We start from the raw sequence: 21695 nt of genomic DNA on the forward strand, positions 1-21695 counted from the left end.
GAGAAAACAAACTTGTTCCATCTTCCATGTGGCAGCCCTTTAAATTATATTTCCTTTCAGTCTCCTCTTTTCCAGGCTAAACACACCCGGCTCCTTCAACCATTCCTCATAAAGCTTGGTTTCCACAGCCTTAGGTTGCTCTATTCTGCACATCTTCCAGCTTGTAAATATCCTTCTTAAATTGTGGTTCCCAGAACTGGACACAGACCAGGTGTGGTCTGAGGAAGGCAGAATTATTCTGCATTCTATTGAAGACTTTGAACTGGCTTGGGATGATAGATAGGGTGAAGAAAGATATTAGCATCTCCACTCCCCACTACTGTCTTTTGAATGTCCATCACAAGCCCAATATCTTCCCATACAGACAGCTTTAATAAATCAGACTAACAGACTACATTGCAGCCATGCCACAACAAAATTAAAGTGATAGCACTACTTTACTGTACTACTAGGTGTTAATGAATTAAAGGCTCTCCTCCCTTAATTATGCGTACATGTTGCATTGTTTACCAAGCTATCAAGGAGGACTAAAGTACCCCAGCACCCTGCCATGAGAACAAAATTAAACCATTTTTCAAGTGGAGGTGTGGAGTGTATGTGTGCCTTGCTCAGTAGACCGAGACGTCTGCTGACTGTCTCTTTGGAGCAGGCCATTTTAGGTGGAATTAGAAGGTTTTTAGGAGCCTCCTCACAGTGGCGTAGCGTGGGTTGTCAGCACGCGGGGCAAGGCAAGTAATTTGCACCCCCTAACCCGGTAGGGGCAGAGAGCTGCAAGTGCGAGCGCCCCCCCCCGATGTTGCGCCCGGTGCGGCCGGCCCCCCTGCATCCCCCACGCTACGCCACTGCCTCCTCATTAGGAAGGGTCTTGACATTCAGTTCAACAATACTGCCCAGCACTGAATGAAGTTACAGAATTTCACTGCAGGCTGGAAAACTAAGGATCTCCTAAGACTTTGAAAAACTACATCAAGAGGATAAGTGTTCAGGAGATAGGATACTGATGGATGGCAGATTATAACACTATACCTATGGGAGTCCTTTTGCCTTTTCAGGCCTCACGAGTAGTTTTGTTCATCAAGGAGTGTGAAGGCACACTCTTCTAGTTTGATTACCTCTGCTCAAGGTGAGACGCATCGTGAGACAATGCAACTTACACCATCTGGGGTGATATATTCTTAGGTCTGATAAGGCTTTCATGCCTCAAGCTTATGCATCCTAAAGAGTTCCTGGAAGATGGTAGAGTACCATTTTGGTTGAAAGAAGCTTCTACAGATGGTTACCATCTTCTCTTGACAATATTGTGGGGTAGTTTCATGGGCATAGCCAAGGGGGGCAGGGGAGGCAACTGCCCCCCAAGCAAGTAAATCAATAAAAATACTTAACTATCTGAGGTTCTGCCCCCCCTAACATGAAGCCTGCCCCCTAAGATAAATGCCCATGGGTAGCTCTGACTTTCATTTTGCCAACTATGATGATCTATCCCCCCCCCCGTATCAGCCTCCATTTCTCCCTTTCCTCTCTCTACATAAGTCACCTTTCCAACTGCAGTTTGTTTTCCAAGAGTGTCAAGGAGCATAATCCTAATGTTCTCTCCAACTCCCTAAGACTTCAGGGATTTCCAAACAAGCACACTAGAACCTGGGCTTAAACTTTCTGCAAGACCCTAGATTGTAACTAGTTGACCAACCTTAAGGGTAAATTGAGTAAAAAAGTGGGTACATTATGTCAGACTGGTTTCTATGCTGCCTTCTTACTGGTCAACCACTTAGTGACTGGTCCTGAACAGACTTGTTTTTAATTTTGATTAATTTTACTTCATTGTCTATATCTTCTATCTATGGGAATATTTCCTGAAGATGAAGTATGCTGAAATGTGTATTGTGGGCTTGCTGTTTTGCAAGTGTCCACTTCCTTTTTTTCACCAGACACATGTTTGTTGGTTATTTTTGACATTAGTTGGGCTGCAGAAGGCGTACTAGGGAGACCACATATTCAAGAAACGCAAAAGTAACTTTTGCTTTGTTTTTAATAACAAATTACATTATATCCATAAGTATGACCCATTCACCAGGGTACTGAGAGAGCTACATGCTGCTCCCTATATACCATACCCAATTGCTGACACAACTTAATTACCACAACCTAACAGCACCTGCCATTCTGCTTCACAGCTGTAAAACTAGGTCATGTTATTTGCTCTGGCCTTTAAAGAGATACACATCTTGTGAAACAGTAATGAACCTTAATATTTAAAGAAACCATTCAACAATGTTTTGTTGCAGCTGGGGCAGAAGAAGGCACCTGGTTGTGTTGCTGCAGATGTGCCATGGTGTTTATTCTCTCAGTGCTCCTCCCTATGGTTATTTCTTCTCTGGTCACTGCTATGGATATCAGTGCACTGCAATGCACTATGGCCATCTGCAAGGGATATGCCACTGCATTTCTACAATTTACCTTTTCAGCTATGTATCACTTTGATGAGTGTTGTCCATGGACAATGGTGTTCTCCAGCTCCCTTATTCTAGTCCCCAATCTCCCTTCCTGGCTTCCAATGTAGCATTTTGTGACATCAGAGAATCAACTCATAATTTTCTTTGTCCAAGTTCTTTCTGAGCAGAATTGGCAATATCATTCTGCTTTGCCACAGAAAGCTGAATGTTTTCCATTTTGGCATCAAAGTTTTGCTCCACCTGATATTCATATTCCTGAACCTGTTGTTTTTGTTCCTTTCTGAGCTCTTTGAAAGCATTCAACAGTTTACTCTCAAATTCCTGGTGATGGTGAAACTGTGTCCTGCTCTTGTAATTTTGCTTCTTGTTCTTTAGCTCATCATCATGAAGGTTCTTTAGAAATGTCATTTTGTTCCTTTTGAGTTTTCATTTTGTTTTCCATATCTGTTCTCCTCATTGTCTTTTGGAATCACTCATCTTTTTCTTGAGAGAGATGTTTTGTTACTCTGACTCTTGAAAATCTTTCTTGAGGCTTTGTTTTCCAGACAAGGAAGTTACCAATTCAACCTTTTTGGAGTGCAGCTGAGCATCAAGGTCCCTTGCCTGAGCAACTGTCAAGTGTAAATCTCTTTTTTAGAGTTCCTGGTGAACTGCTATTTGCACAGTTTATCAAGCTGTACCTGCAGAGTGGTGTGCTGGGTGGCTTTGTTATGAAGCTTTCTGCTCACCACAGCCAGCCCCCTCATTTTTGGGATTTGAAAGTTTAAAAATTCAGCATGACCTACATGCTACAGCCATACTAGAAGTTGCTGTATGGTGACTGGTACATTCTGGGTTTCAGCTATGGTCCTAGTAAGGCAAAAACAAAAAAAACCCTACAGAACAGTGAATTTATGTGGAATATGCTCATTATTCCCATTGTATTGAATACTCAAAGGACTGCAGTATGGGCTCAGTCCCATACACCAGGGATGAGGGGACCTTGGGAGCCAAATGCAGCTCTTTAGATCTCTCTATCTGGCCCTTGGGTTTCAGGTCACATTCCCTCTTCTCAGCCCACACCCCATGTAAGTCCTGCTTTGCAGCTTTCTTGAGTATTCTTGCCTCTTGAATGTGTCCTTGAACTCTGATAATGCTTCTTGCTTTCCTGGGTGAAGTATGGAGAGGTAGGTTTGTGTATGTAGACAAAGATCAACTTACTAAATAAAGGTAAAATTCACATTCATTGCTTGCCCACTTATGAATTTGGCCCTGCCCACCACTGAGATGTGGTGCCCTTTGAAGGATGCCCAGAAGGGAAAGTGACCCTCAGGCTGAAAGCTGTTTCTCATCCCTGCCATATACACACTTAACCTGGGATTAAGCTCCATTGAACCTAGTGTGGAACACTTCTGAGTAGACATGCATAGGATTGCATTGTTAATGCGCTAGTAAGATAAAATGGATTAACGTTTTAGTGTTTGTATGGAATAAAAAAAAATCAGGAATTGGGAAGGTTGCTATTCAAAATTGCTGACCAAATAAGTTTTCTTCGTAAATCAAATTTTTTGTTCATTTTGAACCTTACAATGGAATTTTAATATTATTTCCAAGATTTGAGTTTTCATTAACTGCCTGCTACATATGTGGTAAGATTAGTAATGGTAGAAAAAATGATAATATTTCATTTGTATTGATTACCTCTATTGTAAAAATGATGTCTGCTAAATTTTATCTCCAGTCACTGATTGCTAATCAGATACAACACTGTACTCATCACTGTAAAAGCAAAATAGTGTGGCCAGTTAGAAAGAAATGATATTGTCATTTTTCATGAAACTTTAAAGCCTTAGATATGTTTGAAAATGTACAGATTTAGTGTAGTAGAAGTAGACAGTAGCCAAGTATAGGGGAACTGTCACATTAGACTGTTCAATAGGGATTAATAAACCAAAGCTGGCAGATTGCTTTAATAGACAAAGTGGGTGGGCAGTTAACCATCTGAGCAAAGATTATGACTTTCTAGTGAAACAAAACAAAGAGGAATGAATCACTGAGTCATTCTGTTAAGACAATTAAAACACCATTGCTTGATCAATTATCACTGCATGGATAATAGCTTGATTCAAGCAGAGCAAATAAATCATTAAACATTGAAAAAGAAAACCAACTCAAGTCCCTGAACCTAGTTTTAAATTTATCTCTAACACCTTAATGAAAAAATCCAGTGGGAAGTTCTCTTTTACATTCCCTATTGAAACTAGTGGAAGCTGTGCAAACATTATTGTGTGCATATATATGATTGCTTTTTACTGTGTTTTGGATTCAATGTGAAACCATTTCCTCCAATAATAAAAATATATGTAATGAAAACTAAGACAACACTGGGAATCCAGTAAGATAGAGAATAGGAAGAAGGGTAGCCTGTCCGATCTTTAAAAATCAAATAAAGACAAAAAGTTTGATACTTAATGGTGAACTGATGTTTACAGCAAAGAGCTGTGCTTAATTGAAAATAATCTTAGAAGTGTCTTGTGTCAAAGATCATGCAGAATACCATGCAGCTGCTCAATCTCTTATCAACCCCTGTCCATAAATTATGGCTACAGCTAGTAGCAAATGCTGGACATGTTTTTCTTTTCCACTGATGAAGCTCCTACTTCATGCTAGCAGTTCCATTGATAACACTTCTTTGCAGGATTGTTTGCATTTATAATTAAAAGCTGGAGGTTGCATTTTAACTGGCTGAAGATCAATTTGTTTTACAAGTGGAACCTACACAATCAGAAGCCAGCACTACTAAGATTTGTGGGGCTTTCTCTCAAGTAAATGTGCATAGGACATTTGATGTGATGATAAGCCTAATAAACTGGATATTGTGCTATGTACTGCTGCTCTTTCGTGTGTGTGTGTGTGTGTGTGTGTGTGTGTGTAACCACAACCACTTAGAAGCCATACTGAAATTAAGTGGTATAAATACAATGAATAATATAAATACATGAATAAATACAAACATGTTATTGCTCATTTACTAAGGCCAGGGTGTGGCTGTGACCTTCTATACTGTGTAGTGTGGGCTGATCTCTGGGTCTGTGTATGATAATGAGTTACTGTTTGTTTATGTATGTAGGTAAGTGTGTGTGAAAGAGAATGACTGTGTTTGATTGTGTGAAGTAAGCTTGGAAGCATGTCTCTATGCCAAACTGTTTTCTTAAGACCACCAATGGGGATCTTTGTTCTGACACTATTACAAGGGCTCTTTTCAAGTGGTTGTGAGTTCATGGCAACTATACTCTATTGAACTCCCTGAAGTAAAATTAGCACTGATTCAGGGACCCCACCGAATATGCAGGGAAAGGGGTTCGTGGAATCAATCCCCACCAAACAGGTGTTAGAGGTACAACCAATTAGTTGTCCAGTGCTGTATGCACAGAAAAGGAGTATCTTCAGGTTCCATTCACACGCCTTCCCTCCATATACTATATTCCTTACCACATGCACATTTCATTCTGAAGCCCCAGAATTTAATATATTTCTGGCACTGTTTAATAGACTAATTAACCCATTTTGAAATACTTCAGTATTTGCAAACTTCTGGAATTTTCTGTTAAAACTCAGTTTTTGCATGCAGATTCCTTCCAGCTGTGAGCTATTCCCCCCCCCATCTTTCAGCTTTTGCCCTGACCTCTGTAACTCTTTTTACTCAAGCTCAACCTTTTCTTTCTCTTCAGTTAAAAAAGAAAGCAATGACACTTCCCTGGCCATCATCACATTTAAAAACAGATGAAAGGTGAGATTTTGCACAAATGCAGAACATTCTCTGATTATACAATCTGTGAAGGGTCTCTTAAAACAGAACTGCATAACATCTAAACATAGCATGCATCAGGGGGAAGTGACCTGCTTCAGGCAGCACCATGCAGGGTGGGAGTGAGGATAGACAAGGCAGAAACTGGTACAGCCAGACTTTTTTTTAAGTGCTTCTTGCCCAAACAAAAGGGGTGGGGCAGGGATCCTTTGCTCTCTGCTTCTGGGAGAAAAATGGTTTGGGCCAGCACTGATTATCTAATGATAAAATCATATCAATTGGGAACAATAAATCCATCAAACCATGTCTAACAGTATATTATGAGTGCTGGATCTTTGCCACTGTGATAAGTTTGTTCCTGCAGTTGTGCTCACTCTTTTAACAAGAGCACGTAGGGCATCAGAACTACACATTAAAAGAGCCATGGAGCTGCTGCTGCTGCTCTATATCTCTTTCCCAGTCTTCCTAGTAATGGATAGTTTATCGTACACACATTATGTGATGTTATCATGCTGAACATTTTCCTATTTCAGATCACTGGCTGGTCAAGGCAGGAAGTACAGCAGACGGAAATCACATCTCACATTGTGATAAACTACATGTCACTGGGAAGAGAGGGAAAGAGATGGCTTGGAAGAAGTTCCACGTCTCTCATCTTACCTTTCACTAAAGGGATCAATAAAAGCGATAATAAGTGGGCTAAAACCAACCTGATAACATCATTCTTCAATTGTGATTTATATCTCACAGGCTATGGACATGTCACACAACATTTACAAACATATAAAGTTGTAAGGAAAATATAAGATGCCTCCATATTACTTTTGCCGGAGTGGTAAGCATGTCCATCTGTTGCAGGAAAAACAATATAAGGTCTTGTGGCACTCTAAAGACTAACAAAGTTGTTATGGCACAAGCTTTTATGGACTAACAGTCCACTTTATCAGGAGCATGAAATGTTATCCTGAGTTGCGCACACGTATACAAACATATACATGGTTGGAGGATCAGAAACACTGTGGCTAGAAGGGAACGAAATGCAGAAAGTGCAGTGATAATTGCATTAGAATAATAATTATATTATTCTTTTATAATATAATAATTACTAACATTCATTCTCTCTCTCTCTCTCTCTCTCTCTCTCTCTCTCTCTCTCACACACACACACACACACACACACACACACACACACACACACTCTTATTGATAACACATACATTCTGGCATTGATAAGCCAATTGATACATGGAAAGTGCAATCCTATGCATGCCTTCTCAGAATTAATCACAATTCAATGGAGCTTACTCTCAGGAAGGATTGCAAAAGTAGTGTGATTAAAAAAAAATCTTCTGTCTTCCTCTGTCCAGTGATGGTAGTTCTAAGATCCCTTACAGAATGTCTTGAGAGGTTGAAATCCTTCCTTTCTTCCTCCTTTCCTTTCCATTTCTAAAGTTAGATTTGTGCAACCTTTTACTGTTGCGCATAGAGACAGATCTTTTGGATTATGTAGAATGCAAAAGGGGATTGCTGGCAGATAATGGCAAATATCACACTGGAAGATAAACAAATGACTGAGCCCCATACATTGTGGATGACATTATTGATTATTGAGTAGAGTAGCCAGAGTAGACATGGATACAGGGTAGATACAGTATCTGGATCTGCTGTAGGATCTAGTCCCTGTGTTACTATCTGTACTATGTGGCCTGTGGTTGATAGTAAGTAACTGTTTTAGGCTGGGGAGCTGTCTGGAAGCAAGTACTATCATGTGTGAGAGAAGTCCCATTGCACAGGACAGACTGTGGATCCTTAATGATACTGCTACATGCCAGCCCAATCTCTGACTGGTGAGAGTCTTCAGGGGTTTCAGGCACTTACTCAGGGTTTCTTGGAATGAAGGTCAGCGGAGACAGTGGTGTCTTCAAAGATATAGGTTTTATTTACACATATATACAACCTGAGCATAATATGGAGGAGCTCATAGTGTTAATACCCCAAAAGATCTTCTTTCTCCACCAGTCACAGCTTTGGATCCAGCAGAGAGCAAGTATGCCTTTGTGTCTCCAGCTTCAAGCCTGCTTCCAGCTCAGCTCATCCACACTACTCTGGCTATTGCTCTCTTACCTAGCAACTATGTGGTGGTGTGGAGACCTATTATCCTGGAGGGCATCATCACTTAGTTGTAGATTTTGCAACCTAGTTCATTGGTTTGGGGGGCTGATGAGGACATTTTAGTGGCTGACTAAGGTCACTGTCTTATAAAGAAACTTGCCCAAGTAGTTCAGCCCAAATAGAATCTTCTATTAGATTTGAACTCTCACTGGGTGCAGGATCCCAAGAACTGGAAGGTACTCAAGGCACCATCCAGGCTGAAGCCCCCCCCATCCCACAGCAGCACATTTGAATTGTTTTAAGGTAATTGGGGGCTGTAAAGTGACAATTGGTGGTCCTGTCATTTACTCTTCTAGATCTGTACTGTAGTAGATTATTCCTGGGTACCAGTCTGGCTTGGTGGATATTTATTTATTTCGGACTATATATCACTTGATTGTAGAAAAACAACTCAAAACAGTTTGCAAAAAAGATAAAACAATAATGTAAATGTTTAAGTTATGAATCTTTGTCTAAGGTCTGTGAACACATAAGATGTCCAGAAACTAAACCTGCTGCATGGAATGGTTCTTGGTGAGAGGATAGTTACTGAATTAACTGGTGAAACTACTGAAGTTACTCTGTGACTCAGGATAATATATCATGTACCTGATGAAGTACACAATACTCCATAGGCATCTACAGATGAGCTGTTCATTGCATTCACAAAGCTGATAAGGAGGTTAGCTTATAACTTGTTCTCATTGGTTATTTGCTCTGATTTGTTTGCAGGGTGCTCATGCATGTTTCTGTTAGTCATTCATCCATCACACACTTTTCAATGCATTTCCCCATCACTTCTGAAACACTTTTGAATTCTGGTTCTTTTAAAAAAAGTGGATTTGTTGTGCTGGGGCAACAGAGCCCTTTAATCTGGTTTAACTGTGCAAACCTAAAGTTCCTGTATTTTATTGAATTTATCTCTCAAAATAGCGACTGTCTGGAGGCACCACTCCATAATGATTTTGTAAGTATTTTTTGTGCCACAGGACTATTTGTTGTCCACATTGCTTAACTCACACCTAGAAATGTTTTGCAGACTTGTGCACAAACACTGCCAATTTGCAACTTTTCATAAAGTACAATGGAAAAATATTCATGAATGAAGTAGCAGCATGTTTGTAGTAAGCTTGCATAAAGAACATTGCTTGCATTAAAAATTGCACAGCTCTCTTTATTTTCTAGTTCACAGTGAAAAATAAGGGTTTAAAACATGCTTTAAAAACACATAAAATGCTGAAGGCACAAACAGCTGCTTCATCCTACTTTATCATAGAGTCTGCCCACCCTGTGCCAATGTCCTTGCTTACATGGATATTTTGCATAGATTCTATAGCCACTGAGCTATATTTGAATTGTTCCTTGTTAAAAGAATGGGAGAAGGGGAAAAATAGGGCACAAAGTCCTTGTTGACAGAGCTGGCATTAAAACGCTGGCAAGAATACAAGAGAAGACTCAATCTATACAAGCCATCAGTTCTGGATGATATGCAGCAGGGGATCTTAAGGGAATTAATTAATGAACATTCTTCATCAACTGACAATTATTTTTTGAGGAGGCTTCAAGAATCATCGAGGTATTTATATGAAAACCAAATGTGATAAAAGTAGTATTCTTAGTATTGTCCAATGGTAAAAAGAGAATCTATGAAAATGCCTCCTAACATGTGAAGATATATATTATTATCAAATAAAAAGCAGGCATTCTGCTATGCAGTATAGTGAGAATTTAATTTTTATTTAAGATTCTTTATAGATTTCATAGTTTATGTTTACCTCAGAAATAGAGATCAGTAGTTTCTGAAAAATCTATGGTTATGAACAGTGTCTCTTAATTAAAGAAAATACACTTAAAAATGTTCAGAAATAAATGCTCAGGTAGTTAAGTTACGTTTTTAAAAAGAGATAAATAGTGAAAATGCAAAACAATAAAACAAAACCAATCATTCCAGCATCTGGCTGCTATTTAATATTTAAGCTTTAAATCTTTGGCAGACGATTTTATAAAGAATGTTTTAAAATTGCTGTAAAAGAAACAAGATCATGTTTCTATTTATTATCTATGTAAACTGAAACTACACACACACACACAAAACACAACTTACATTTAACTCCCCGAAACTACATTTCATGAGGAATTTTCGTTTGCCTGTAAACATGCATGCTTTTGATTTCTTTGGGGAATTTATACACATCATTGGATAATTTGATTTTAAGATAATTTCCTGTTAGACATGTAGACATGAGTCTGAACACATGGATTTCAGGAGAGGGGTGTGAGGTGGAGCGTAGAGTGCCAGATTCTTGACATTGTAGTCATTTCCTTGAGTCCTCTGAAAGTCCCTCAGCAGCTGCTTTCAACTAGAGTTGGGAAATCCGTTGAAATGTGCGACAACTGCTCTTTTGGGTACTGCATTTCTCTAAATTATTCTGAAGCATGTCAGACATAATACACACATAGACAAAAAAAAAGAGAGGAACATTTCTACTTGTAAAATACTTAAGGCAGGTGGTTAGGCTACTTATCCATTATCTTGGAGCTAGGTCAAGGAAATCTAAAATATATTTGGATCAATGCTTAAAAAGTGCTGCACTGATTCTTTCCTGCAACTGCTTAATATAAATTAATATTTGTTTATTTCATTTATATACCACCTTTACCCCACAAGAAGCCATTTTATCCTCATTAACAGTCCTTTGAGGTAGATTAGACTGAGAGACAGTAACTGTCCCAAGGTCACCAAATGAGCTTAATGGCTGAGTGGGAATTTGAACCCCGGTCTCCCAAGTCCTAGTCCAACACTCTAACCCCTACGCCATAGTTTTAAAGTGTTTTTATATTGTGAAATAGTACCTGTGGTCCAAGGAGCTATTTTTCAGACTTCAAAACAGTAAGGCTTACTCCAATGAAGAAGGAATTTTAAAATATAAAAAATTACTTTTCTCTCTATTCTCAAAACAACACTGTAGGGGAGAGCACTTACCGGTAAGTAGACTTCATGCCCATATCATATTACCCACATTTTAAAAAAATATTAAATGCCCACCTTTTGCCCCTCACTTTTTCCTATTTTCTCCTAAATTTCGTCTACCTGTTCATCAATTTTCATATTTTATTTTTATATTAAAAGATTCCTATATAAAATTAAAAGATTATGGTTCCACCAGTACCCACTTTATTTGATGGCATGATCCTGTTGTGAGTCCTGAACGACTAGTCAATACAGCAACAGAAAGACTATTAGCTGAAGTGATAAAAGCATAAGATGGCTGCTGGAGCAGACCAAATCCAAATCCAGCACCACGTTTTTCCCAGCTGCCAACCAGATTCCCCCAGGAAGCCCAGAAGTAGGATATGAAGGCAAGACCCCTCTCATTGTTTCACAGCAGTGGATGTTCAGAGGCGTATTGCCCCTGAATCTGGAGATTTCATAAAACTATAATCAATTATATCCAATATTATTCACACTCAGAGTAAACCCATTGATTTTAGTGGACATGATTAACATGGGTACATTAATTTCAGTGGGTCTACTCTGAGTAGCACTTAAAATACAACCTTTGGAATTGTTATCAATAGTGATTGATAGGCATATCCTATATGAATTTGTCTCTTAAATCATCAAAAATAAGAGTTATTCAGTTAACAATTTATTTATTGGTGTAACATGTTGTGTTAAGGGTTTTCAATCTTTACCTGACCTCCAAAATCCTTGGAAGTTGCAGCTGTTAATTGCTACATTCTTAACAGATGTGACTATGGCATATGGTTAGATTTAGCTTCACCACATTCTTGGAGCTAGTTACCTGTCGGTGGTAGAGTGTTGAGTCAAAATCCTATATTTGTCTGTTCACTGGAATAAACATGTGCAACAGAACTATCAAGCTTCTGAAGCTACCATTCCACGTTACAAGCACCCCAGCAAGTCCAGTTGGGGTAGAGGAAATACACAGTATGTGTCAAAACTCATTCATGCTTAACTCATTCAAAATAAGTTGTTTCATATCCTTTCTACTCCAAATCCAGCATGGAACATCCTCAAACTTTCCTTTCTTAACCTGCCAAGATTCAAATCAATCCAATGGAGCGTTTTCTAATGATCAGCCATAGAACCTACTGCCCCCATTTCTCATTTTAAGGGCACAGTGCCATTCAGTCAGCTGCAGCTAACCATATAAATCAGCATAAGGCCCAAACTACACATGACCATTTGCAGACAACATGGTGGGTTGGCATTGCTTATTTGACCTCTCACAGGTGAGTCGCTGCTGCTTACCTGGAGTGGTGATGAAGTGGTCACAGTGCAAGTGCATCGGCTGAGTCAGGCTTGTACTCATGCAGTACAAGCCTGACTGGCCAATGTTAGGCTTAATCCTCCCTTTCCCTGTGCCCCACCCCCTTCTGGTAAATTGCAGCAATTCACCTGCCAGGAGGTCAGGTAAGCATCTCTGCCCATCACACCATCTGCTATGGCATGTTATGCTTAATGTGTGGTATGCAGCTGTTTCTTGTTTTTCTTTAATTAATTACAGTCATGTTTGGTGGATCATAGTGCACAGGGAGAGGAGGTTTATCCCTTCACTGTCCACCTGTGATTCTGCTAAAATCAGGTTCTCACGGACTTCCGGGTTGGTGCCTCCGGCAATGGCTTAATTCCTCTGACCGGGAGGAATTTGCCCCATGGGAATTTGGGTCTGTACCGCCATGAAGAAGGCGGAGACCCATAAAAATCACAGGCGGGAGAAGCCTGTGAATGTGGGATTCGGCGGGCACCTTTTGCGCCTCCCCTACTCACGGGGAAACCCGGTTTCGGGGATCCGGAGTGATGTGGGGTGAGTGGCGTGGTGCTTCAAATTGTCTGCTTCTTCCACGGAGCGAAGCCGCATAGCTGTTGTCGGAGAGCACTGACTTTTTCCTGTGGACAATTTGACTCTAAAGTAATTACCCGTGAGTAGAGCTGAATTGGGAAGAATTGGATTTTTAAACGTTTAATCTGGCATCGAAATGGGGAGGTTCAATACAGGAAGTCCGCCTCCCCCTTTTGTAGATAAACTGAAGCAAGGAGGCTGCAAGCTAAAGTCTTGGAAAGCCTTTTGTAAAAGACTAAATTTCCATCGGTAAAGAACTAACCCCCCCTCCTTTTGGAGACAGGAGAAGAGGGGGGGGAGTGGTGGACTGAATATGCCTGTAGGAGAGAGTTAAGAGAGTTAAAATACCGCTGCTCAGACCCTGGAAACGGGCTGCTAGCAGGATCGATGTCTTTTGGAATGTTCATTGACAGGTAGCTAAACAAGAGAATACATTGTTTCTACTGTCTCCGGTTGTTTTTTTAAAAAAGGAGGAAAGTAACTGAAAATTGAAACTAACTTTGGATTATTGAAACTGTGTTTAAAAGAGGACATACTGAGCGATACAAATAGAAACTGTTTTCCCCTAGTGGAAGCTTTTGAAATTGGTTACTTTACAGGAGCTGGGCTAGGGGAATGTCCAGCTGCAAGATAAAAAAGTGTGAGACTTTGGAATTGACCTTGAATCTCTTAAGTGTTATGGCAAACGGAAAGGAAAAAACAGACGGGATGTCGACAGAAGAGGCCTTAGTGGCTGCATTATTGAAAATAAACGATTCGCTGGAACAACTTCACAAGAAAACAGACGTGATAAATGTGAAAATGGATGCTGCAAATATTGAAATTGACTTAATCGTAGAAAGTTTAAATAACTTAGGACAAAGGGTGACACAGGAATCTACTCTGATATGGCAAACTGCAGATGAAGTCAGGGAAGAACCCCTTGCTGCTGAATCTAAAGCAATACAACTGGAGAGGAGAGTCCCATCCATACAAACTGATGAACATAAGCTGACATTCGTTATGATTGAACTTAAAGAAGAACAGATGAATTTGAGGACCAGAGCCCTATCTGAAATGGAAAAGGAAAGCTTGACAGAGTTTCAGGAGGCGACAGGACTAACATCGGTTGAGAAAGAGAGGTATTTGGGGGTTAGTATGACCGCCAAAAATGTGAATCTGTTTAAGGATAACTGTGAAGGATGTTGGATCGAAGAGAAGGGGGATTTGGAAATATGGACAAATCAGAAGTTGTTACTGTTGGGCCGAGTTACTGTGGTGGGGCTGCTGTGTTGCTGGGGATGTTGCTTTTGTTTCAAACATTGCAAGCTTTGGATGGGATGGATTGTTTCAGGAGGTGGCAGAGGGATGTTTTTAGAGTTGTTTGGCAGGGCAGGAAGCCTTGAGTAAAACTTAAGATATTGATGGATGCCAAAGAAGGAGGTGGACCTGCCCTGCCAGACCTTTAAATTTCGTTGTGAACCATCTGCTTTTTGCTGGTTGAGAGAATGGCTGCTTCTTGAAAACACTGAAGTGTTGGACAATGGCAGACAAAGTTGATGGACTATATGGAATTGGCGGAAATGACTGGCAAGATCCGAGACCAGGGAGAAGAGTCGGTGGAAGAAGATTGGAAAAAGTTTAAAGACTATTTATAGAAATATTGTAAAATTAAGGAATGTTAGAAAAATGTTGGAATGAAGTTATATGGCTTTAGTAGAAATGTCATAAGGAATTAAGTATAAATAGATTAATAGAAAATTAAAGGAAAAATAAGGCAAGAATGTGTTAAGATAATTATAGGATAGAAAACAGAGTAAGATGGAAAGGAATTGCTGAAACAATTAATAGAAGTGGAATACAAAAAGGGAGGTGTGAGGAGGTCGCTGGAAATAAGTGAATGAAATATAAGATATTGAAAATGTTTGAGGTGTTTTTAAATTGTTTTTGTTGGTTTTTGCTTTGTTTTGTTAGTCCATGTAGCGTTTTTGTATTGTATTTGTATTGTTTTTTCTCTTTCCTTTTTTGATTGGACTGTTGTGTTGAAAATGTTGAAAAAGTAATAAATATCATTTAAAAATAAAAATAAAATAAAATCAGGTTCTCACATGCAAACAAGTAAAAAGTTTCTATTGACGCCAGTGGGGACATTTTTTCTTTTTCTTTTTAAGCCTTAACACCATAAAGGTGAGTGATTTTCATGGAGAAGGTTTTGGCTGTGAAAGAAAGGTATAATGCTTGTTTCCCAATATGATGGACCCAATAACAATCCTTCCTCTCTCCCAGTGGCTGCAATTAATTAAAGAAAAGCACAAGAGGTATGGCTGAATGCAGAGTTTAAAATCTAAAAAAGAGTTTCATGTTACTCTAAGCAGATGCAAGTTTGCTAGCAACAGCCTTATCAAGCTCACAAGAAATTATTTGTTGTGTAGAACAGCTTTTTAAAAAACATACATAGTCTCTGCATTAATTTCTGTAAATGAAGCTGTAAGGATTGAAGTGAAATAGAAGGGAATCAAATAACACATGGAGGTGACTTGAAGAAGGTGGGATGGTGACAAAAATAACAGACCTGAGATAATGGATTTTATGCACTCAGTATACATTAAGCCTATATAAAGCAATATAAGTAGGCAGTGAAATATCAGGAAACAATTCCTAACAACCGTGTCTAAGGGGCTGTAGTGTACAATAACCTCTCCTGGGAAAGCACGGAGGGAGATCCTATCACTTGAATTATTCATAACAATAACAAAAACGAACATTTGCAAAAGAGCGTATAAGAAACAATCTTAACTTTACGGAGTGTGCGCACAAATGGATCCAATATGCTTTTCCTGTCTGTGATACATATGACATTGTGGCCCCGAGGGATTATGTCTGTTTTCCTGAAGGTGACTTGTTATTTCTTTCTTATAATTAAAAAGTTGTGTTTTGTTGCACAGAAATATGGTATGTACTCTGAAAAATAATGAGACACTGGGAACCATTGGATTGCCTGGTAAGTGTGTCCTACAAAAATACTCTTCCAAGTCTGTTCCTATTCTACAAGGCAATATAGAAATATAGAAGATACTCCCTGGTCAGAGAACTTTAACAGATATTCTATCCAGATTTATGTCACCACATCTAGGAAACTAGCTAGAAAAGAAGAAGAAAAAGTCTTCAAGCAAAAAGGAGTATGCCAGGCTATATACTTAACAAAAAACACTAAAAGTATAATGGTGGTGCCTAAATTTAAGCGTAATGAGCAGTGCAGAAACAATGTAAAATGTAAAAAGGACAGGTGGGCATGAGGGTAAGGGAAATTGGTCTATATCTGTAACAGCAAAGTAGGGATTTGTGCATCTCTCCAATTATTAGAGGGAATGATGGAGAGAAAAATATTTGGAGTCACTACAAAATCCAGAAATATATCTAGAATACACACAAAATACTATTTATAAATATATATAGAGATCTATAGTGCAACTAGACCAGCCTTTCCCAGCCTGGTGCTCTCCAGGTGTTTTGAACTACAACTCCCATCATCCCTGACCATCAGCCATGCTGATGAAACTTGTAGTTCTAACATCTGGAGGGCACCAGGTTGGAGAAGCCTGATCTAGAGTACACGGTTTGTAGTTATAAAAAGGAAGTGTACAAGCAAGCACAGATATGCCTGTTTTGTATACTAATTTTTCAGTTTGCTGTCCTTTGAAAGGTGAAAAGTAAAATGCCATTTTAAAGTTATATTTCTGCATTAAAACATCCTTTAATTAGATCAGCGTATACTTAAAAGATGGGACGCGGGTGGCGCTGTGGTTTAAACCACAGAGCCTAGGACTTGCCGATCAGAAGGTCGGCGGTTCGAATCCCCGCAACGGGGTGAGCTCCCATTGCTCGGTCCCTGCTCCTGCCAACCTTGCAGTTCGAAAGCACGTCAAAGTGCAAGTAGGTACCGCTCCGGCGGGAAGGTAAACAGCGTTTCCGTGCGCTGCTCTGGTTCGCCAGAAGCGGCTTAGTCATGCTGGCCACATGACCCGGAATAAAGCGAGATGAGCGCCGCAACCCCAGAGTCGGTCACGACTGGACCTAATGGTCAGGGGTCCCTTTACCTTTTTATACTTACAAGAGTTTTCAGATCACACAATTAAGTTCCCCTGTAAAGTTTTCTCCATGCTCCTATTAGTTTACATTTTCCTCACACTCTCAGGCTTGTACTCAAAGCAATGTCATATAAAGACAGCTGACCACTTTTGGCAACAGAGGCAATTGTGGGAGAGCTGGGCAGTGTCAATAGTTCCTTTCCATGCAGCCTGTTGACTCCGTCATCGGCCTCAGCTGGTCGCAGGGGTCAACAGGATTTCCTGCTGAAATCTAAAATTGAATTGGGCTCTGGGGATGGACCAAGTGAAGCGAGTCTTAACTTGGATCTGCCTCTACAGAATTTAAACTTGTGTTGGGAGCAAGCAGCACAGTCGGCATCAGACATTCCCTGTGGCAGTGCCTGTGTATGACCTTGCTGTGGAATAAATTGGTTGCCATATTTGGAGCCAGGGAGGAATCTGCGCCTGTCTGGGGTTTTTGCTTTCCTCATAGTTTAAACTAGACCCACCCCTTATCTAGGTTCAAATTTCAAGGTCTCTCAGTAAAGGTGTCCAGGGGGAGGCTAACAGGCCATAGAATTCCCCAGATGGTTACCTGGTGGGATCGCCCTATTTGATTTGCATGATAAGGAGATTCTTAATCCAGAATCAACCCTGATGGAATAATCAGCCAGCAATTGGGCTAGTTGATCTAGAATACATACCCAGTGCCTGTGCCAAAGTCTAGTGATATCTGTAATCAACAATGTTGTGGCCATTTCGATCCGAAGCTGTTGTCATGTCATTTCATGCCTCCTATTCCCTGCCCCCCCCCAGTGGCCCCAGGCTTACTGAGCCTGGGCCCACAAATACATGTGAGAGAATAAGACAAACTATAATAATATATCACTATGTCTATAATAGAATTGTAGCTGCATCTGGCTGGTATTGATCACCGCTCAGCGCCACAATTCAACTAATTGGTATACAAATTAAGCCAACACGAATCCATTCAATATTCCAGGCCCCATAAAGGCGTTGTGGATATATTTTTCATGTTAGAATTTTCTAGGAAACTGTGATTGATACACTGTTCTAGTTAAATTCTAGGAATATGATATTTTAATAAACATTAAGATACTCGGGCTTTGTTTCCTTAGTTAAAAATGACATTCCACACTGTACAAAGGCCCTCCATGCTGTGACATTGTTTTGATGCCAATATAAGTCAAGGTACATAAAATTTTAATAGAAGATTTTGCTTCAGATATATTACAGAACTGATGCCTTCAGTGTTATATAATGGCCTATCACATTTCATAATGATGCTCCATGTTTAAGCAGCTTATAAAGGATGTATGAATACTATAAACAGCTTATAAAGAATTAATACATGAATATTAGAATGAATCAATTATAGATTGTTACAGACTCCAACAGGTTGTTCACACTTTGATTTATAACATCTTGTACTGATGTGCTTACAACTGCCTATAACTCAATAACACACAGTGGTCATAGCTGTTACATGCTTATAACAGCTATTAATCTTTTCTTGGCCCTTTATAAACTATTTATAAGCAGAACTTTAATATAAAGTGCAACCTAGATGTTCACCTCCATCATTAGTCACTAGTGTAGGCTCCTTCTGGCATATGCTGAAACTTTTGGATGTAGGTATGTAGCCCTAACATTTTATCTTAAAAGCTGCTCTTTAATTTTCCAAATTAGTGTTTGACACAGTTGCATTGTAAGCTGGAAGTTCAAGCTTGAACAAAAAGACAGATGCAATTTTTGCACCCAAATCTTTCCACATTGCTTAATATCCGTATGAATATGTGAAATTGCATTATGCTGTGTCAGGTCACAGGGCCATTTAGCTCAGTGCTGTCTACTCAGACTGGCAGCAGCTCTCCAAGGTGCTTAAACAATAGTCTTCTGTGACATTTTCTTTTAAAAAACCATACAATTCTATTTAAAAATTAAGTTAAAAGTACAAGCAATCGAAAGGGAGCATGCACACAACAAAAGGGCACTGATGAAACGAAGAAGGAAACTTCAAAGCACACTAATGATCATGGAGATTGAACATGGTACCTGGTGAATACAAACAATGTCCTACTAGTAAACTATAACTTAATGATGTGAACAGACTTCCTTTCCCTAAAACACCTGCAAAATAATCTTCAAGGGAAGAAAGAGAGTTTTGACATTGTCAGCAAAATCTTTGTGATGTGGTATAATGAGCACATGAAGCTGCCTTATACAGAATCAGAACACTGATCCACATAAGCCCTGTATTGGCAATGGCTGTTCAAGAGTAAGAGATCTTTCCCAGCCTAGCTGCCTGAGCTCCTTTATGTTGGGATGGGAAACCTTTGACATTCCGGATATTGTTGGGCTACCATAAGAAGCCCCAGCCATTGGCAATGATGTCTGAATTCCCACCCCTGTTTTAAGTGGAGTTGGCAGGCCTTCAGCATGCAAAGCAAAGTCTACCATCACACAGGCAAAAACACAATTAACTATCCTATGATTCATTCAGGTGGTTGGGTGTTATTTCTAAACTGAAACACATAAAATGAAGTTTTAGTGTTGAAAATAGGCTCCCTTTAAATCTTCTGTCTAATTTAGGTATATATCCAACAGTGCTTCATTTCTACCAAAATGTATTCCCTCTGTGATATCATATGCTGATAAGATGTGGTATTAATCTTCCTATACGGCAATTGCTTAAACATAACATATCTGACGTGGAAAATAGTCTCATGATGATTAGATTGCCCTGTATCTAGTGTACTAGTGTATCTAGTTAGCAAATAGTTCCAGGTCAGATTATTAAAGTAACTGCTAAAATGTACTGAATGCAATTATACAGCAGTTAAAATCAATTCCTCAAAACACCACACACACTGGCATTTCTAGGGCTGATCCACTTTGATTATAGTATAGGATATATATTTATTTAGATTAAGTTGTTATGCTATTGAGAATGACACATGTACTTAGCTAAAGTGTAGCTTTAAAAGGTACTTAATATAATAGCTGATTCCAATACCATTACATTTAGAAATGCCAATACATATTCTTGACTAACTTGACAGTACCAGTCAAACATTTTGAAAGGAATATATAACCCAACAGATACAGATCTATCTCAGCTTGTCCAATGTAATCTGTAACAAAACATTTTTTTTAATAGTTTTTAATAGTTTAATAGAAAACAGTTGCCCAATGGGGTTTTTGTTTTGTTTGTTATTCTGTTATGTATTTTTGGTTTTTTAAAAATATTGTAAGCTGTCCTGTGATCCTCGGATATAGGGCAGTATTGAAATATAATAAATAGTACTATTACTGATAATATGAAGAAAGAAAAACCATTGTGGATTTCACTTAGCTAAGGCCAAATTCCTTAAAGCCAAAATGCTAATACCCCCCCCCCCAAATTGATGGATAATAGATTTAGAATGAAATAAAAAGTTCAGAATTTAATGTTCCATTCAGAAACAATCCAAATTGCCTGGAAACGTAACTTGAAATTGTCCGATCCATATCTCAAGTTCTGTATATTTCTTTTATTTATTCTATAAAATTTTGCAAATTGACGCAATAAGAATAAAAAAGCTATTGGGGAAAAAAATAGTACTGTACCAGAAGATCTACAAGGAAAAACAATATGTAAGGGCCTGCTGACACCATCATTGAGGCTATATAATCCCATCTATTGGAAGGGTGGTGCTTTCATCAACCCCTCACTGCACCAGAGATCTTCAGTGTCTAGGTCTAACTGAATTGCAGAAGTCATTTTGGTTTCTTTGACCAAGTCCAGGGTCTTGGATACTGCAGAGGATAACTTAGCGCTTCTGCCTATTCTTCAATAACAATACTCCCCTCTCTAATTACAGAGGAGTCGAACAGGGCTCAGAACAAACAAAAGGTTGCATAGTTTATGCTGTCTTTTAATGATATTGTACTTTCTAGCTACTCTGTAGTTGTCTCCGAAGTTTAATAAACTCAAAACACTTAATTTTATTGCACTGAACTATTGATTATCTGTTTAACACTAAAAAACAAGGCAATCTCCGACTTTTGCCTCACTGACTGAGTGAATTATTTTAGAGTTAAAGAAATGTACATTACAACAGAGAATTCTTATGCACTCCAAAGTATTTGTTTTGTGGAAGACTGCCGGCTGTTTTACAGAAATACACAAATGTTTAATCTTAGTCTTACAAAGGAAAGGTCTTTTATTGCTTCTCAAGTGAACTGGATATTCCCTTGGGCTTTATACTACCATTTAGGTTTCTATTTCTTGATTTTATTGCCAACATAAGCTTATTTAAAGGAATGACATACAGGCTGTCTCTTTCAAAGGACAATTATTAAAAACAAC

Source organism: Podarcis bocagei (genome assembly GCF_964188305.1).
Source record: "Podarcis bocagei genome assembly, chromosome: 6".
Classification (NCBI taxonomy): Eukaryota; Metazoa; Chordata; class Lepidosauria; order Squamata; family Lacertidae; genus Podarcis; species Podarcis bocagei.